Raw genomic sequence first — 15873 nt, forward strand, 5'->3', positions numbered from 1 at the left:
CCGATATTCTAGTAAAGAAACCTGACAACTTCACCAAAATAGCATTGCTTTTGGGGGTTTTATTTATTTATTTTTGGGTGAAACAATTGTTGGGTACTTTTAGGCAATCTTTTTTATTATTCTTTTTTGTGGGTTTGTAGGTGAAAGTATTCCAGTCGTTTAAGAATATTAGTACAGGAAAGTTCTCCTTATCTCATATTGGGACCTGCATTTCTCTAAGTTTTCAGGTTTAAAAAGGAATGAAGATATAAATTCTAGAAAAAAAGATTACAAAAGTTGGGTCATAATCAATTTTCAGTTTTGTCATTTGTTAATGTGGAATCGACGTAACAATTGTCAATTGATAATATTTAATTATGTATTGATTTTTTATTTTAAATTTATAATTTGAAAAGGTAACTATTTTTTAACAAATCATATAAATTGTCAAATATTATATAAGTTTCATTACTGTTAATAACAAATAACATTTGCTATTGTCTGGATCTTCTTAATTCATATATGAGTTTTTTTTTTTTTTTAAACTTTTCACAATTTTACACTTAGATTTTAAACTAAACATTTAGTTAATATTTTTACCTTTTGAATGGCTCACACTAAGGACGATTATAACATATGTAAAATTTGTCATTTGGCACACGAAATTGCATATGCCTCATATCTAAATCAACTACGTTTGAGTATATATTTAAGGAGGCAAAAACCTAAAATTCAGGGGTAATGGAACAAAATCTTCTAATTCCTCAAGTCACTATAAAATCTTCCAACAACAATTCCATCAATCTTTATGTTCATCCATACGTTTTTGTATGTGTGTATACAAGGTTCACAATACTTGATATTTTGCTTTTATTAGTTCATATGTGCAGAATTTATTTTCTCCAAATACAATTTTAATATTTTATTAAATTTATATTATATTATTAATATATTTTAAATATTAAAATTTAAATTTTAATGCTAAAAATTACAGATCAACATGACATGAGTTTGACTTTTTATATATATTTTATTGCAAATAAATAAAAACATATTTCAAATTAAAATCCAAGATGTATAATATCATTCCAAATGGAAAATTTTTTCTGTATCAATTATTATGAGAAAGTTGTATTGCAAACGAGTCAAAACCCGAATGGGGGAAGAAAAAATTCTGCAAAATCTTGAAATCTGTCCAAAACCAAATATGCATAGAAAAAGTATATAATTGTTTGTTTGTTTGTTTTTATTTTATTTTTTATTTTTTTAATTTCTTTTTTTTGAAATCACTCTAGTATAAGTTTTTCTACCAAAACTACTTATTGACTCTGTGATAGACTAAGTGTGTTTGTTACATATCTATGGTCCCAACATGTATTTTCAGTGGGGGGCATACTTAAAGTAAGAAGTTTACTAGCAAAATGTCTATGCTATCGTGTTGGGGGAAGGAATTCTATAGACCTATGGGAAGACCCTTGGATCCCCATGAATCCTAATTTTATACCGATTCCAAAGAACCATCTCCCACTTTAATGGGTATGGTTAGCTCTTTAAGGGACAGTTCTGGGGAATGGAATTTGAGCCTCATCAACAATCTCTTTGACCAACAAACAATGGAGAACATAAAAGGACTGTTTTGGTCCAAGCTGTTCCAAGACGATAAATTAGTATGGTTGGGGTCTAAGACTGGTCGGTTCACTGTGAAGTATGCCTACAATCTTGAGGAAGGAGGAAACCTGCCCGATGAAAAGTGGTGGAAGATCTTTTGGAGAAGTAAAACCTTGGAGAGATCGAAATTCTTTCTTTGGCATCTTGCCCACCATGGGCTCCCGACGTTTTCTAATTTAGAGACCTGAGGTATTAAGGTTGATTCCAATCTTTGTGTGCATGGATGTCAACACTAGGAAGATGAATTGCATGTTCTCTTCCATTGTGAAGTGGCTAAACGAGTCTGGTTCGCATGTCCCTAGAATGTGCATTGGGAAAACAGTGGATACAATGACCTCGTTTCCTATCTAAAATGCATAGTGGAGCCAGAAGGCCATTTCCCAGTCCATCTCGATGATAAGAACTCTTTCTTCATTTTTTGTGTGTTAATTATGTTAGATTTTTGGGCCAAAAAAATCAAAATATGAATGATTTGGGCCTTAAAAGGTTTTTGGACTTTGGTTTTGTTTCTCTACCTTTTTGGAAAAAACAATATTTTTGAATAAAATAAAAAAAATATTTTCAAATGTGGGAAGTTGAGAGTTTTAAGAAAAAGAGTTTTGGTGTGTTGAGAGTTAGTGTGGCACACGTTCTTTTCCAACGTTCTAGCAGTTTTTTTTTTTCTTCAGAAAATACAGAGAAAAAAGGGTTTTTGAGTTTAACGGAAAAAAAAAAAAAAAAAACAGAGAGAAAATAGTGACAGTGGTAAAGTGAAGGTACAGAGATAGTTCGAAGAAAAAAGCTTCGAGGGTGCTGAATCTGAAAGTTTTTGCAGCCGTTGTATCCTGGGAGACGTTCGCCATAAAACTCCTACACCGATGGGCGTAAAACATTTTAAGGACACTGTGGTATCACATAGGCTTCTGTCAACCTTCTAGAAAGCAGATCAATTCAAGGACCTACAGGTTCTAAAATGCTTTAATTATTATTCTTTATTTAACTTTATTTTATTTAGTTTGTATTAAATTGTCTACATGTATTTACATATATTCATGGTAATTTTTTCCAACAATCTTAAGAGGTTTTACCAAATTTTATATATGTATATATATGTGGAGATTTAATCATTTATTATGGTATTGATTCTTGTGTATATACTGCATATATATGTTTATATATATATATATATATATATATATATTTTTATTATGTATTTCAATGTGTGCTTCACGGGTGGGTTCAAAAGAAAAAAAAAAATTTATTTTCTTTATCCGTGAGTGTGAAGAGAATGGTTGCTTGGGCTTTGTGTTAATGTTAGTTTATTCAATCTCTAATCTTTGATGTATTACTTATAATTGTTTATTTGGGTGTGAGAAAAAAAAAAAAATTTCAAACTCGTGAGGTTTATAAATTTGTGGGCAATTATTAAATTTTTGTTTAAAATCAAAATTTCCCAACAATTGAATTGGCCAAGAATTTCTAAACCTTTTGGTATTTTTTTGGCAATTTTTTGGTTACTGGAAAAGTGAAAAAGAGGTGAAAAAATGCAACTGGGTCGTTTGACCTGTTTACCAGAAAAACGGGTAGAAATTGACCCGGTTGAAGGTTGAAGAAGAAGAGAGAATGGGTTTGGGCTGGGTTTCGAAATATTGGGCCAATTTTTAAATTTATTGGGCCTAACCTAATTTTATAGCCTAGCCCAGGATTAGAACAGGCTACTGTTCAACCCAAGATCTAGGCCCGATTCAGACCCAGCCCAAGAGACAAGGCCCAAATGCAAAATGGGCTTAGACACGTGTCGCTATGAGAGAGCGCCACATTTCTAGATGAAATGTTGACAAGTGTCACACAGTAGCAAGGCGACGTGGCGCACCGTGGGGATGCCACGTGTCACACAGTCGCAAGGCCACGTGTCGAGAAAGCATGAAGCGACGTGTCGCAAGATGAGTGAAGACACGTGTCGACTTGAACAAATGACACGTGTCGGACAATCCACGTCAGCAAGGAGATGGCATGGCATTGCCATGTCGGCAAGATGATGAAGTGGCGTTGCCGCATCAACGAGATGATGATGTGGCATTGCCACGTCAGCGAGATGTTGATGTGGCGTTGCCACGTTAGCATGCGATGACATGTCAGGGCCCCACATCAGCAAGTGATGATGTTGCGGTATGCCACGTCGGCAGGGGACACGTGGCAGTAAGACGTGGTGGTGAACAGTATCCGTGAACAGTACTGGTGAACTGTGCCGTGAACAGTATTTTTGGGTGTATACAGTAATTTTTGTGGTATATATAGAAATCCAAAAAAAAAAATCACATTTTTATGTGTTTTCCTTTTTGAAATTACTTATAATTAGTTTGTTGAAATATAAAATAACAACTAATTGATTTCTGTTTTGTGATGTTATAGAAATGGCAAGTGGAGACAATAAGACTGTGCCCACTCAGACTTCTGAGATTCAGAAGCCCCTCTCTGCTAGTCATGCAGAGAAACCTGAGAAGTTTAATGGAGCAAACTTCAAGAGGTGGCAGCAAAAGTACCTGACTGAAGATGCGTCACCCAGTAATGAAGAGAGTGATAGGGAGACACCCATGGGGGTGGATGCATGGAATAATTCCGATTACTTATGTTGGAATTATGTTCTGAATGGCCTGTCTGATGCTCTGTATGGTGTATACTGTGGCACCAAGAGCTGTGGGAAACACTGGACCGGAAGTATAAGATTGAGAATGCGGGTTCAGAAAAGTTTATTACAGGCCGATTCTTGGACTACATGATGGTAGATACGAAGCCATTAATGAATCAGGTACATGACTTGCAGGTGTTGATTCAAGAAATGCTTGCTGAAGGAATGATCATGAATGAAGCCTTACAAATGGCTTGTATGATTGAAAAGCTACCTCCAAGCTGGAGTGACTTCAGGAATTATTTGAAGCAAAAAGAAAGGAGATGGATATGGAGTCTCTTATTGGCAAGCTTTGCATTGAAAATGACAACAGAAAGTCTGATAAGAGAGCTTCGAAGGCCAGATTGAAGGCCAATATTGTGGAGCATGGTCAGAGCTCCAAGAATAAAAAGAATATTGGAAAAACTTCCAAGTTGGGGCGTAAAGGAGGAATCTCCAAGAAGGCCAAGTTTCAAGGCAGGTGCTTTAACTGTGACAAGATGGGTCACAGAGCAACGGAATGTAGGCTGCCAAAGAGGAAGAGGAACTAGGCACAGGTGATGAAGGACATCACTACAGAGGTTGATGAGATTGACCTTAGTGCTGTGATATCTTAGGTGAACTTGGTGCGATCCAATCCCAGAGAATGGTGGGTAGATACTGGTGCGACTCGCCGTGTATCTTCAGATAGGAGCATGTTCACTTCCTTCGTACCAAAAAAGAATGGGGAGAAGTTGTTCATGGGTAACTCCGCTACCTCAGAAATCCAAGGTAAGGGCAAAGTAATCCTGAAGATGACCTCGGGAAAAGAGCTGACTCTGAATAATGTATTGTATGTTCCAGACATTCGCAAGAATTTAGTATCTGGATCGCTGCTGAGCAAACATGGTTTTCGCTTAGTGTTTGAGTTAGATAAGGTTATTTTGTCCAAATTTGGGATGTTTGTGGGAAAGGGTTATGTAATCAATGGTTTATTTAAACTCAATATAATGACTGTAAAGCCTAAAGAAATTAATAAAACTAGTACTTCTTCTATTTACTTGCTTGAGTCTTCCATTTTGTGGCATGGTAGACTAGGACATGTTAATTTTAATTCTCTGTGGAGGTTAATTAACTTAATCATATTCCCACGTTTGAAATTGATTGCAGTCATAAGTGTGAAACTTATGTGGAAGTAAAATCAACGAGGTCATCATATCAAACAATTGATAAAAATAATGAACGTTTGGATTTAATACATAGTGATGTATGTGATTTAAAATTCGCACCAACAAGAGGTGGTAATAAGTATTTTATCACTTTTATTGATGATAGCACGAAATATTGCTATGTATACCTGCTAAAGAGTAAAGATGAGGCTATAGAGAAATTTATTCTCTATAATGGAAGTTGAGAATCAACTTAACAAAAAGGTTAAAGTGATCAGAAGTGATTGTGGTGGGGAATATGTAACTCCATTTGGAGAGTATTGTGCTGAACAAGGTGTAATACATGAAGTTACTCCACCACATTTGCCACAATCAAATGGTGTGGCTGAACGGAAAAATAGAACTTTAAAAGAAATGATGAATGTAATGCTGATAAGTTCTGGAGTACCTCAAAACTTGTGGGGGGAAGTTATTTTGTCGGCAAACGACCTTTTAAATAAGGTGCCCCGGAAAAATCATGTAAAGACACCCTATGAATTGTGGAAGGGAAGACAACCCTCCTACAAATATTTACGAGTGTGGGGATGTCTAGCTAAAGTAGTGGTACCTACACCTAAGAAGGTGAAGATAGGTCCTAAAACTGTCGATTGCATTTTCATAGGATATGCACAGAATAGTAGTGCGTATCGGTTTCTTGTGCATAGGTCAGAAATTTCTGATATTCACAAGAACACAATAATGGAATCGAGAAATGCATCATTTTTCGAACATATTTTTCCGTATAAAGTGGAAGAAGGACCGAGTTCGTCTAAACGAACTTATGATACTATCAGGTATGAAAATAATGATAGTGATCAAGAACAAGCGAATGATGATGAGACTGAGGTTGAGATCAGACGTAGCAAAAAAGTAAGAACCGAAAAATCCTACGGTCCGGATTTTCTTACTTATATGTTGGAAAGTGAACCTCAAAACTTCCAAGAGGCTATAAATTTTCCTGAAGGGACTTTATGGAAGGAAGCCGTTAAAAGTGAAATTGATTCCATCCTACAGAATCACACTTGTGAGTTGGTAGATCTTCCTCCAAGTTGTAAACCTTTGGGTTACAAATGGATCTTTAAAAGGAAGATGAAAGCAGACGGCTCAATAGATAAATACAAGGCAAGGCTTGTAATTAAGGGATACAAGCAAAAGGAAGGCCTTGATTATTTTGACACTTATTCTCCAGTAACGAGGATAAATTCCATAAGGATGGTATTGGCGATTGCTGCATTGCGGGATCTTGCAGTATATCAAATGGATGTGAAAACAACTTTTCTTAATGGAGATCTAGATGAAGAGATCTACATGGAGCAACCTAAGGGTTTCTTTGCTCCATGACAAGAAAAGAAAGTCTGTAGATTGGTAAAGTCCTTATATGGACTTAAACAAGCTCCCAAAGCAGTGGCATCAAAAATTTGATAATGCCATGCTAAAGGATGGATTTAAAATAAATGAATGTGACAAATGTATCTATGTAAAGGATACAGATAGTGGATATGTCATTCTATTTTTGTATGTAGATGACATACTCATAGTAGGTAGTGACGACAATATGCTCCAAACTACAAAAACCATGTTAAATTCCAAATTTGACATGAAAGATATGGGGCTTGCAGATGTGATTTTAGGTATGAAAATCACGAGAACTTCGAATGGAATCATTCTTAGTCAGACGCATTATGTAGATAAAATATTGGCTAAGTTTGGTAATGATGATACTAATATAGCCAGAACACCCATAGACATGAGTTTACTCTTATCCAAAAATAAAAGAGAAGGTGTATCTTAAATGGAATACGTTAAGGTGATTGGAAGTCTAATGTACTTGATGAGTTGTACCAGACTAGACTTAGCCTACGCAATAAGTAGACTGAGTAGATACACGAGTAATCCAAATGAAGATCATTGGAAAGGGATCGTCAGAGTACTAAGATATTTGCGATATACTCGTGAATACGGTCTGCACTATATAAGATATCCTGCTGTATTAGAAGAATATAGTGATGCAAATTGGATATCAGATATTAAGGACTCAAAGTCCACTAGTGGCTATGTGTTCACATTAGCAGGTGCAGCCATGACATGGAAGTTCTCAAAACAAACTGTGATAGCTCGATTCACGATGGAATCTGAGTTTATCACATTAGATAAATGTGGTGAAGACGTAGAATGGCTACGCCAATTTTTAGAGGACATTCCTAAGTGACTTAAACCTATGCCAACAATAAGTTTACATTGTGATAGTCAATCTGGGATTGGTAGGGCACAAAATATTATGTATAATGGAAAGTCTAGACACATTCCTCGTAGACACAATTCCATTAGACAACTAATCTCAACTGGAGTTATCTCAATAGATTATGTGAAGTCAAAAGACAACATTGTGGATCCTCTAACCAAAGGATTAAATAGAGAACTAGTTGAGAAATCATCGAGGGGAATGGGATTAAAGCCCGTGAGTAAAGTCGATATGATGGAAACCCAACCTAGTTGGCTGGAGATCCCAAGATTTAGATTCAATGGGACAACGCAATTGTAAAGACTGGTATAAATCACTGTGGGGGGTTAATCCTCTGCCCATTCCTATGATAAAGCAGTGATTGAAAGAGGTTAAGCATAAAAGTATGCCTTTAATGATTCCTATAAGTGTGTGTTTGGTAATCTATGCGTAAGTATGCTGATTACATAAGAAATAGGAATCACCTATGTGAGAGAGAAGAGTGGCCGCTTCAAAGGAGAATTGTTAAGAGCGCAATTCTTTAAAAACTCTCACAGGACCAGGGAGGTGTTCAGGGCCAAAATGAACACAACAGTGAGAACTGAAGTGTACCAGGAAGGAATCATGTGTGGGCTATGTTGTCATTTACACAAAGGACAAAATGATTCAAAGATATCGCATCTACCATAAGTCAGTAAAGAAGATGTAGTCTCACAAGGGAAGATTCAAAGAGTAACATCTACCTATTCTATGTAGGTTCCAACTGCAGAGCTTTACCACCAGAGTCATGCTTTGTTTAGTCAAATCATTCATGTGCAAAATTGTTCGATTTTTGGGCCAAAAAAACCAAAATATGAATGATTTGGGCCTTAAAAGGTTTTTGAGCTTTGGTTTTGTTTCTCTACCTTTTTGGAAAAAACAATATTTTTGAATAAAATAAAAGAAATATTTTCAAATGTGGGAAGTTGAGAGTTTTAAGGAAAAGAGTTTTGGTGTGTTGAGAGTTAGTGTGGAACACGTTCTTTTCCAACGTTCTAGCAGTTTTTTTTTTCTTCAGAAAATACAGAGAAAAAAGGGTTTTTGAGTTTAACGGAAAAAAAAACCAGAGAGAAAATAATGACAGTGGTAAAGTGAAGGTACACAGATAGTTCGAAGAGAAAAGCTTCGGGAGTGCTGAATCTGAAAGCTTTTGCAGCCGTTGTATCCTGGGAGACATTCGCCACAAAACTCCTGCACCGATGGGCGTAAAACGTCTTATGGACACTGTGGTATCACACAGGCCTCGGTCAACCTTCTAGAAAGTAGATCAATTCAAGGACCTATAGGTTCTAAAATGCTTTAATTATTATTCTTTATTTAACTTTATTTTATTTAGTTTGTATTAAATTGTCCACATGTATTTACATATATTGATGGTAATTTTTTCCAACAAATTATGGAACAGCAATGGTGGGAACGCAACCAAACTCTTCACAACAATGCCAGTGTTAATCCAATTCATGTGGTGAACAGAGTAAACAGCAGATACAGGGAACTATTCAAAGTGATGTGATTCCGCCCGAGCCCGCTCCACCGATAACCCGCTGGGGTGCTGACTCGACACGGATGAAAACTAGGCCAATCACAAGAGCTCAAATTAAGAGATTTAAGGACAACCTGGGAGTATTTATACAGGGGGTAATCAATCTCAATAGAGCTTGTCCATACTTGAAGATACAAAGCCTATTTTAAGCATCCAAGTGGTGGAAGCCGATACGGACCCGGGTGACGGTTTTGGTACATTTTTGGAGTCCGGGAAGCATGAAATGGTTCCAATGCTTTATGGGTTCAATACATATGCCTAAGAGGTCATGGAATCAAGTTAAAGCAGCCTAAAATGCAATCAAAAAGGGCTTGTACGGACAGCATCAACAATTTGGCTGAATTTGCTGTATTGCTTGCTGGCTTTACTGTATTAGCCTTTTCTTATTTTTCCAAGCATGGGCAACGTGTGGGACTTCATATTCAGCTTATTTGGCATCCTAAAAAGCATCTAGAAGCTGATTTGAAGCTCAAAGAGGTCAAAGATTGATCAAAGTCAACTTGATCAAAAGACTAGCATTTTTAGTTTCCTAATTTGTTTATACTTTTTGTTTTAGGAAACTACCATTGCTTTTTGGCTTTTATTTATTTATTTTCTGGACAAATAACTTTAGGAAGGTTTTTATTTTATTCTTTCCATTGTAAATTAATTAATTCCTAATTTAATATAAAGGAATTAATTAATCAAACTTAGATTAGGAAAGGAAGTATAGTTTCGGCCAACTAGGTTTCTTTATGTGTGGTGGCCGGTTTTCTTTATGTTCTAGGGTTTTATTTCGTGGCTTTGTAGCCTATTTAAAGGCTTATTTTTCAATATGAATACAACTTTGATTTGATTAAGAAATATTTGTGAGATTAATTATCTCTTTGTTCTTTGAGAACACCTAAAACACCATTAGAGACTTGGTTGTTTTAGCTTGACTTATCAATAGGTTTTCCATCCCCTATTGTGGTGTCTACATTATACCAAGGTTTCTAACCACAGGTTGGTTAGGGGTTGAGGTCCAATCCATTAGAACTTGAACTTAATTAAGATCCGGGCTAATATAATATGGGTTTAGGAGCAGGTCGTCCTAGGTTCGTATCATTTGGTATCAGAGCTAAATTTTGTTCAGGTTTGATCTATCTTTATTTGCTTTATTTGTTTTTGTGTTATTCTGCAATTTTAGCATTAGGTTAAGGTTTCATCTATCCCATACACGTTCAGCATCTCTTTAAAAAAAAAAAAAAAAAAAAAAAAAACTCATTCCTAGTTGAATTAGGTTTCCTTGTTTTACCATATCTTTGTTTCCTTGTTTGTTGGTTGATTTTTCATATTTGTTCTTGGTAATTTTTGTTTTTGTGGATTTTTTCTTTGCTGTTTTAGTCTTAAATATTTGCATTCATACATTTAAACCAAAAAAAAAAAAAAAAACAGAAGGTGACTTGTGGCAACAACTTAAAAAAAAAAAAAAAAAAAAAAAACTGCACTTTTGTTCTTGTCACGGGTTTGGTGATTATTAGGAGTTGGAATTGCAAGTTTGTTGTTTCTTCTTGCTACTGCAGTTGTGTTGATATTCAGTGAGTATTTTTTTTTAAAAAAAAAAGAAAGAAAGAAGAAACCCGAATTAAAAAAAAAAAAAAAATTTTGGTTGGGTTAAATTTGGTGTTGAAGTTTGTTGCTGGGAATTTCTTGTAGCTGCTGATTTGTTGGTCATCTTTTCAATATTTGGAGTTGTTGGAGATTATTATTGTTGCAGAGAAAAAAAAATAAAAAATTGGATTAAAATTGCTAAAGGAATTGATACATAAAAGCTTGGATTACTATGAACACAACCAACAATCATTCAATATTTTTGTTCTACTTGATTCTTGTTGAATTTGACTTTCCTTTGCCATAATTTTATTCTTGGACTCATAAACTACTACCATCTGGTGCAGTTTTCAAAAATTCCAACGTTTTCCCATTATTTTGTGTTTTCTTGTCTAGAAAGCCGAAAAATTAGGATTTGTTGGATTCTTTCGGTATTGCCTACTTTTTGCTACTGTTTTGTTGATAGGTTTAATTAAAACATACTTGTGATCTAATTGCTGTATTTAAGTGTGTTTAACTAGAACTTTGAGATAATTCTTGGAGTGAAAAAAGGCAAGAGAGTGCGAGCTTAAAAGAGGGTAAAAGCCGAAACAAGTGTGCAAACACGAGTGTCGAGCCCTTATTTGAGTGAAACACGTAAGGGAGTGAAATTGGTAAGGTCCTATTTTATTTTTATTGCATTATTATACTAACATGACAAAATCAAGAATGAGGAGAGGAGATCCACCTTTGAGGATCAATGAGGAGGAGTCCATAGCATTCCATGGCGATGCCCGAGCTACCAAGAGTGGAGACCAAGTGGACATGAGAGCTATTTTGGAGTCAATACAGCGGGTTAGTGCTCAAGTTGAGCATGTGAATCAAAGGATGGGAAGGCTAGAAGTTTTTTCCCAAGGAATTCCGAACACAAGAAATAGGCAAGAATTCCATGGAGGACGAGGAGGTCATGAGAGACCGAGAGAAGAATTTGATGAGGAGCCATTCGGTGGAGACTTTGGGAAAGGCATGGACGAAACCTTTGCTGTCCAAGAGAAAGCTGGCTGTGGAAGGTATAGGAGGGAAGGAACAGATGACAATCTTAGCAATATCAAGATCAACATCCCACCATTCATGGGAAAAAGTGACCCCGAAGCATATTTGGAGTGGGAAGAAAAGATGGAAATGATATTTGATCGCCATAATTATTCGGAGGCTAAGAAGGTGAAATTGGCAGCAATGGAGTTTGGCCATTATGCACTCCAATGGTGGACCAATGAGCAAAACACTCGAAGGAGAGTTGGTGATGACTTGATTACTACATGGCGACAAATGAAAGGAGCCATGCGGAAGCGATTCGTACCATCACACTATCATAGGTTGCTGCATCAAAGACTTCAATCTTTATCTCAAGGATATGGATCCGTGGAGGATTATTACAAGGAGATGGAGATGCTTATGATGAGATTGAACTTGAATGAAGATAGGGAAGCAACCATGGCAAGGTTTCTTGGTGGTTTGAATTGTGAAATAGCCAATCAACTAGAATTGCAACAATATGTGGAATTGGAGGAGATGTTGCATGTGGCTATTAAATTAGAGCATCAATTCAAGAGGAGGGGTGTAAGATCATGGTTTGGAGGTGTTTCCAACAGTGGAAGGTCCAATTCAAGTGGCTGGAGGAACAATCCCATCTATGAAAGCAAGCTTAAGCCGAAAGTCAAAGAAGAAAGTTCAAACTTGCCAAGGAAGGAGACTATAATCAAATCTGTCCAAGCACCAAAGAATGAGGTAAAATTAGATCCTAAACCTTCTAGAACTCATGATGTTGTGTGTTTTAAGTGCCAGGGACAAGGACACATTGCTAGCCAATGCCCGAATAGAAGAATCATGGTGTTAAAGGGCAATGACGAGCTAGAATCGGAAAGTGAAGAAAGTGACGATGAAGCCAAGCAAGAGGAGGAGGACTTAAAGGATGAACCCGAAACCTTGCAAGCATCCAATGCTGAATTAAACTTGCTTTCTAGGAGAGTACTTGCTGCATACAAAGATGAGGATGAAATTCAAAGAGAGAACATCTTCCACACCCGATGTGAAATTCAAGGTAAGATTTGTAGTATGATTATTGATAGTGGAAGTTGTACAAATGTAATTAGTAACATTGTAGTTGATAAATTAGGATTAATAACTATTAAACATCCAGAACCTTATAGATTACAATGACTTAATGATAGTGGTGAAATAAAAGTAAATAAACAAGCCAAAGTAAAATTTAATATAGGTAGATATGAGGATGTAGTTTTATGTGATATTGTACCCATGATTGTTGGACATATACTATTAGGTAGGCCATGGCAATTTGATAAAGATTCTACTCATTTTGGTCGAGAAAATAGCATTGTTTTCAGGTTTAAAGGGAAGAAGGTCAAGCTGGAACCATTATCTCCTAAAGAGGTTTACAAAGACCAATTACAAATGCAACAAAGGAGAGAAGCCGAAAAGCTCAAGGAAAAAGCAAGTATGGCACCAACGGCTTCACCATCCTTTCAAGAGGGTAAGAATGAGGTTGCTGATCAAGGTAAGGTTTCTAAGGCTCATATTGAGTGGAAAGATCAAGGAAAAACCGAAAGAGAGGGGAAAGAAAGTGGCAAACCCGAGAGCTTGGAGAAGGAAGGGAAATTCGAAGATTTGCGCCAATCCGAGAGAGAAAAAGAAAAAGAAAGAAAAGAAAGGTCAAGTAGCAACTTTTATTTGAGTTTAGAGGATATTAATAACGTTATTGAGTGTAAGAAACCTTTACTGGTCATGATTTATAAAGAAAATTATTTTAATGATCAAACTAACATTGAAGAACTTGAATTGCCAAGTTCAATGATTTCTCTTTTGAAGGAATTTGGAGATGTCTTCCCAAATGAAATTCCAAGTGGACTACCATCTAATGAAGAGGGAAAAGGTGAGCTTGCTGTCCAAGGTAAGTTTTCTAATACTCAGGTTGTATGGAAAAATTTTAATAAAACCAAAAGTGAGAAATTTGGTGCAAAAGCCAAGAGTGAGGAAGGTGAGATGGCCATGAGTGAGAAAGGAAAAGGAAGACAAGAAAGGAAAAATATAAATTTTTATCTTAGCTTTGGTGATGTTAATAAAGTAATTATGAATAAGAAATCATTGCTGACCATGAATTTTAAAGATACTTATTTAAAGATGTCTTTATTGCATAGAACTTTATCTGCATTGTTGAGAGCTTTACTTAGTGGCAATTTGAAAATTTGGGAAATATTGTTTGCTAACTTTAAAAAGTGTAATTTTTACCATAATGAGCATGTATTTCTAGATTTTGCTGTAATAGTGTTTGACCCAGGAGAATTGGTTTTGTTGCACTTACGAAAGGAAAGGTTTCCTAATCAAAGAAAGTCAAAGCTCATGCCGCCTATGGATGGACCTTTTCAAGTTTTGGAGCCGAATAACAAGAATGCCTACAAGTTTGATTTACCGGGTGAGTATAACATGAGTGCTGCATTTAATGTTGCTGATTTAACTCCTTTTGCTGCAGGTGATGATCTTGATTTGAGGACAAATCCTTTTCAAGAGGAGGGGAATGATGTGATTCCGCCCGAGCCCGCTCCATCGATAACCCGCTGGGGTGCTGACTCGACATGGATGAAAACTAGGCCAATCACAAGAGCTCAAATTAAGAGATTTAAGGACAAACTGGGAGTATTTATACAGGGGGTAATCAATCTCAACAGAGCTTGTCCATACTTGAAGATACAAAGCCTATTTTAAGCATCCAAGTGGTGGAAGCCGATACGGACCCGGGTGACGGTTTTGGTACATTTTTGGAGTCCGGGAAGCATGAAATGGTTCCAATACTTTATGGGTTCAATACATATGCCTAAGAGGTCATGGAATCAAGTTAAAGCAGCCTCAAATGCAATCAAAAAGGGCTTGTACGGACAGCATCAACAATTTGGCTGAATTTGCTGTATTGCTTGCTGGCTTTACTGTATTAGCCTTTTCTTATTTTTCCAAGCATGGGCAACGTGTGGGACTTCATATTCAGCTTATTTGGCATCCTAAAAAGCATCTAGAAGCTGATTTGAAGCTCAAAGAGGTCAAAGATTGATCAAAGTCAACTTGATCAAAAGACTAGCATTTTTAGTTTCCTAATTTGTTTATACTTTTTGTTTTAGGAAACTACCATTGCTTTTTGGCTTTTATTTATTTATTTTCTGGACAAATAACTTTAGGAAGATTTTTATTTTATTCTTTCCATTGTAAATTAATTAATTCCTAATTTAATATAAAGGAATTAATTAATCAAACTTAGATTAGGAAAGGAAGTATAGTTTCGGCCAACTAGGTTTCTTTATGTGTGGTGGCCGGTTTTCTTTATGTTCTAGGGTTTTATTTCGTGGCTTTGTAGCCTATTTAAAGGCTTATTTTTCAATATGAATACAACTTTGATTTGATTAAGAAATATTTGTAAGATTAATTATCTCTTTGTTCTTTGAGAACACCTAAAACACCATTAGAGACTTGGTTGTTTTAGCTTGACTTATCAATAGGTTTTCCATCCCCTATTGTGGTGTCTACATTATACCAAGGTTTCTAACCACAGGTTGGTTAGGGGTTGAGGTCCAATCCATTAGAACTTGAACTTAATTAAAATCTGGGCTAATATAATACGGGTTTAGGAGCAGGTCGTCCTAGGTTCGTATCACAAAGCTTCCAAAACTGATGAGGAGACACCCTCTATGGACGAAACGGAGCCTCTCCTTCACACTTGGCAGCAGCCACCAAACGGCATGATTAAAATAAATACTGATGTAGCAATGACAAAAAGGGGACAAAGGGGAAGTTTAGCATATCCAGGCCTTCCGATTAGAGATATCCATACCTGAAGTAGCAGAAGCTAAAGCTATATGGAAAGCAATCCAAGTAGGATCAACCCTCGGTTGGAGAAATATATACATTAGTCAAACAAATGATTTCGAAGAAAGATACCTCCTGCTTACATTGGGCAGCAGAAAGTATTATTGAA

Source organism: Ziziphus jujuba, chromosome 12, assembly GCF_031755915.1.
Source record: "Ziziphus jujuba cultivar Dongzao chromosome 12, ASM3175591v1".
Lineage (NCBI taxonomy): Eukaryota > Viridiplantae > Streptophyta > Magnoliopsida > Rosales > Rhamnaceae > Ziziphus > Ziziphus jujuba.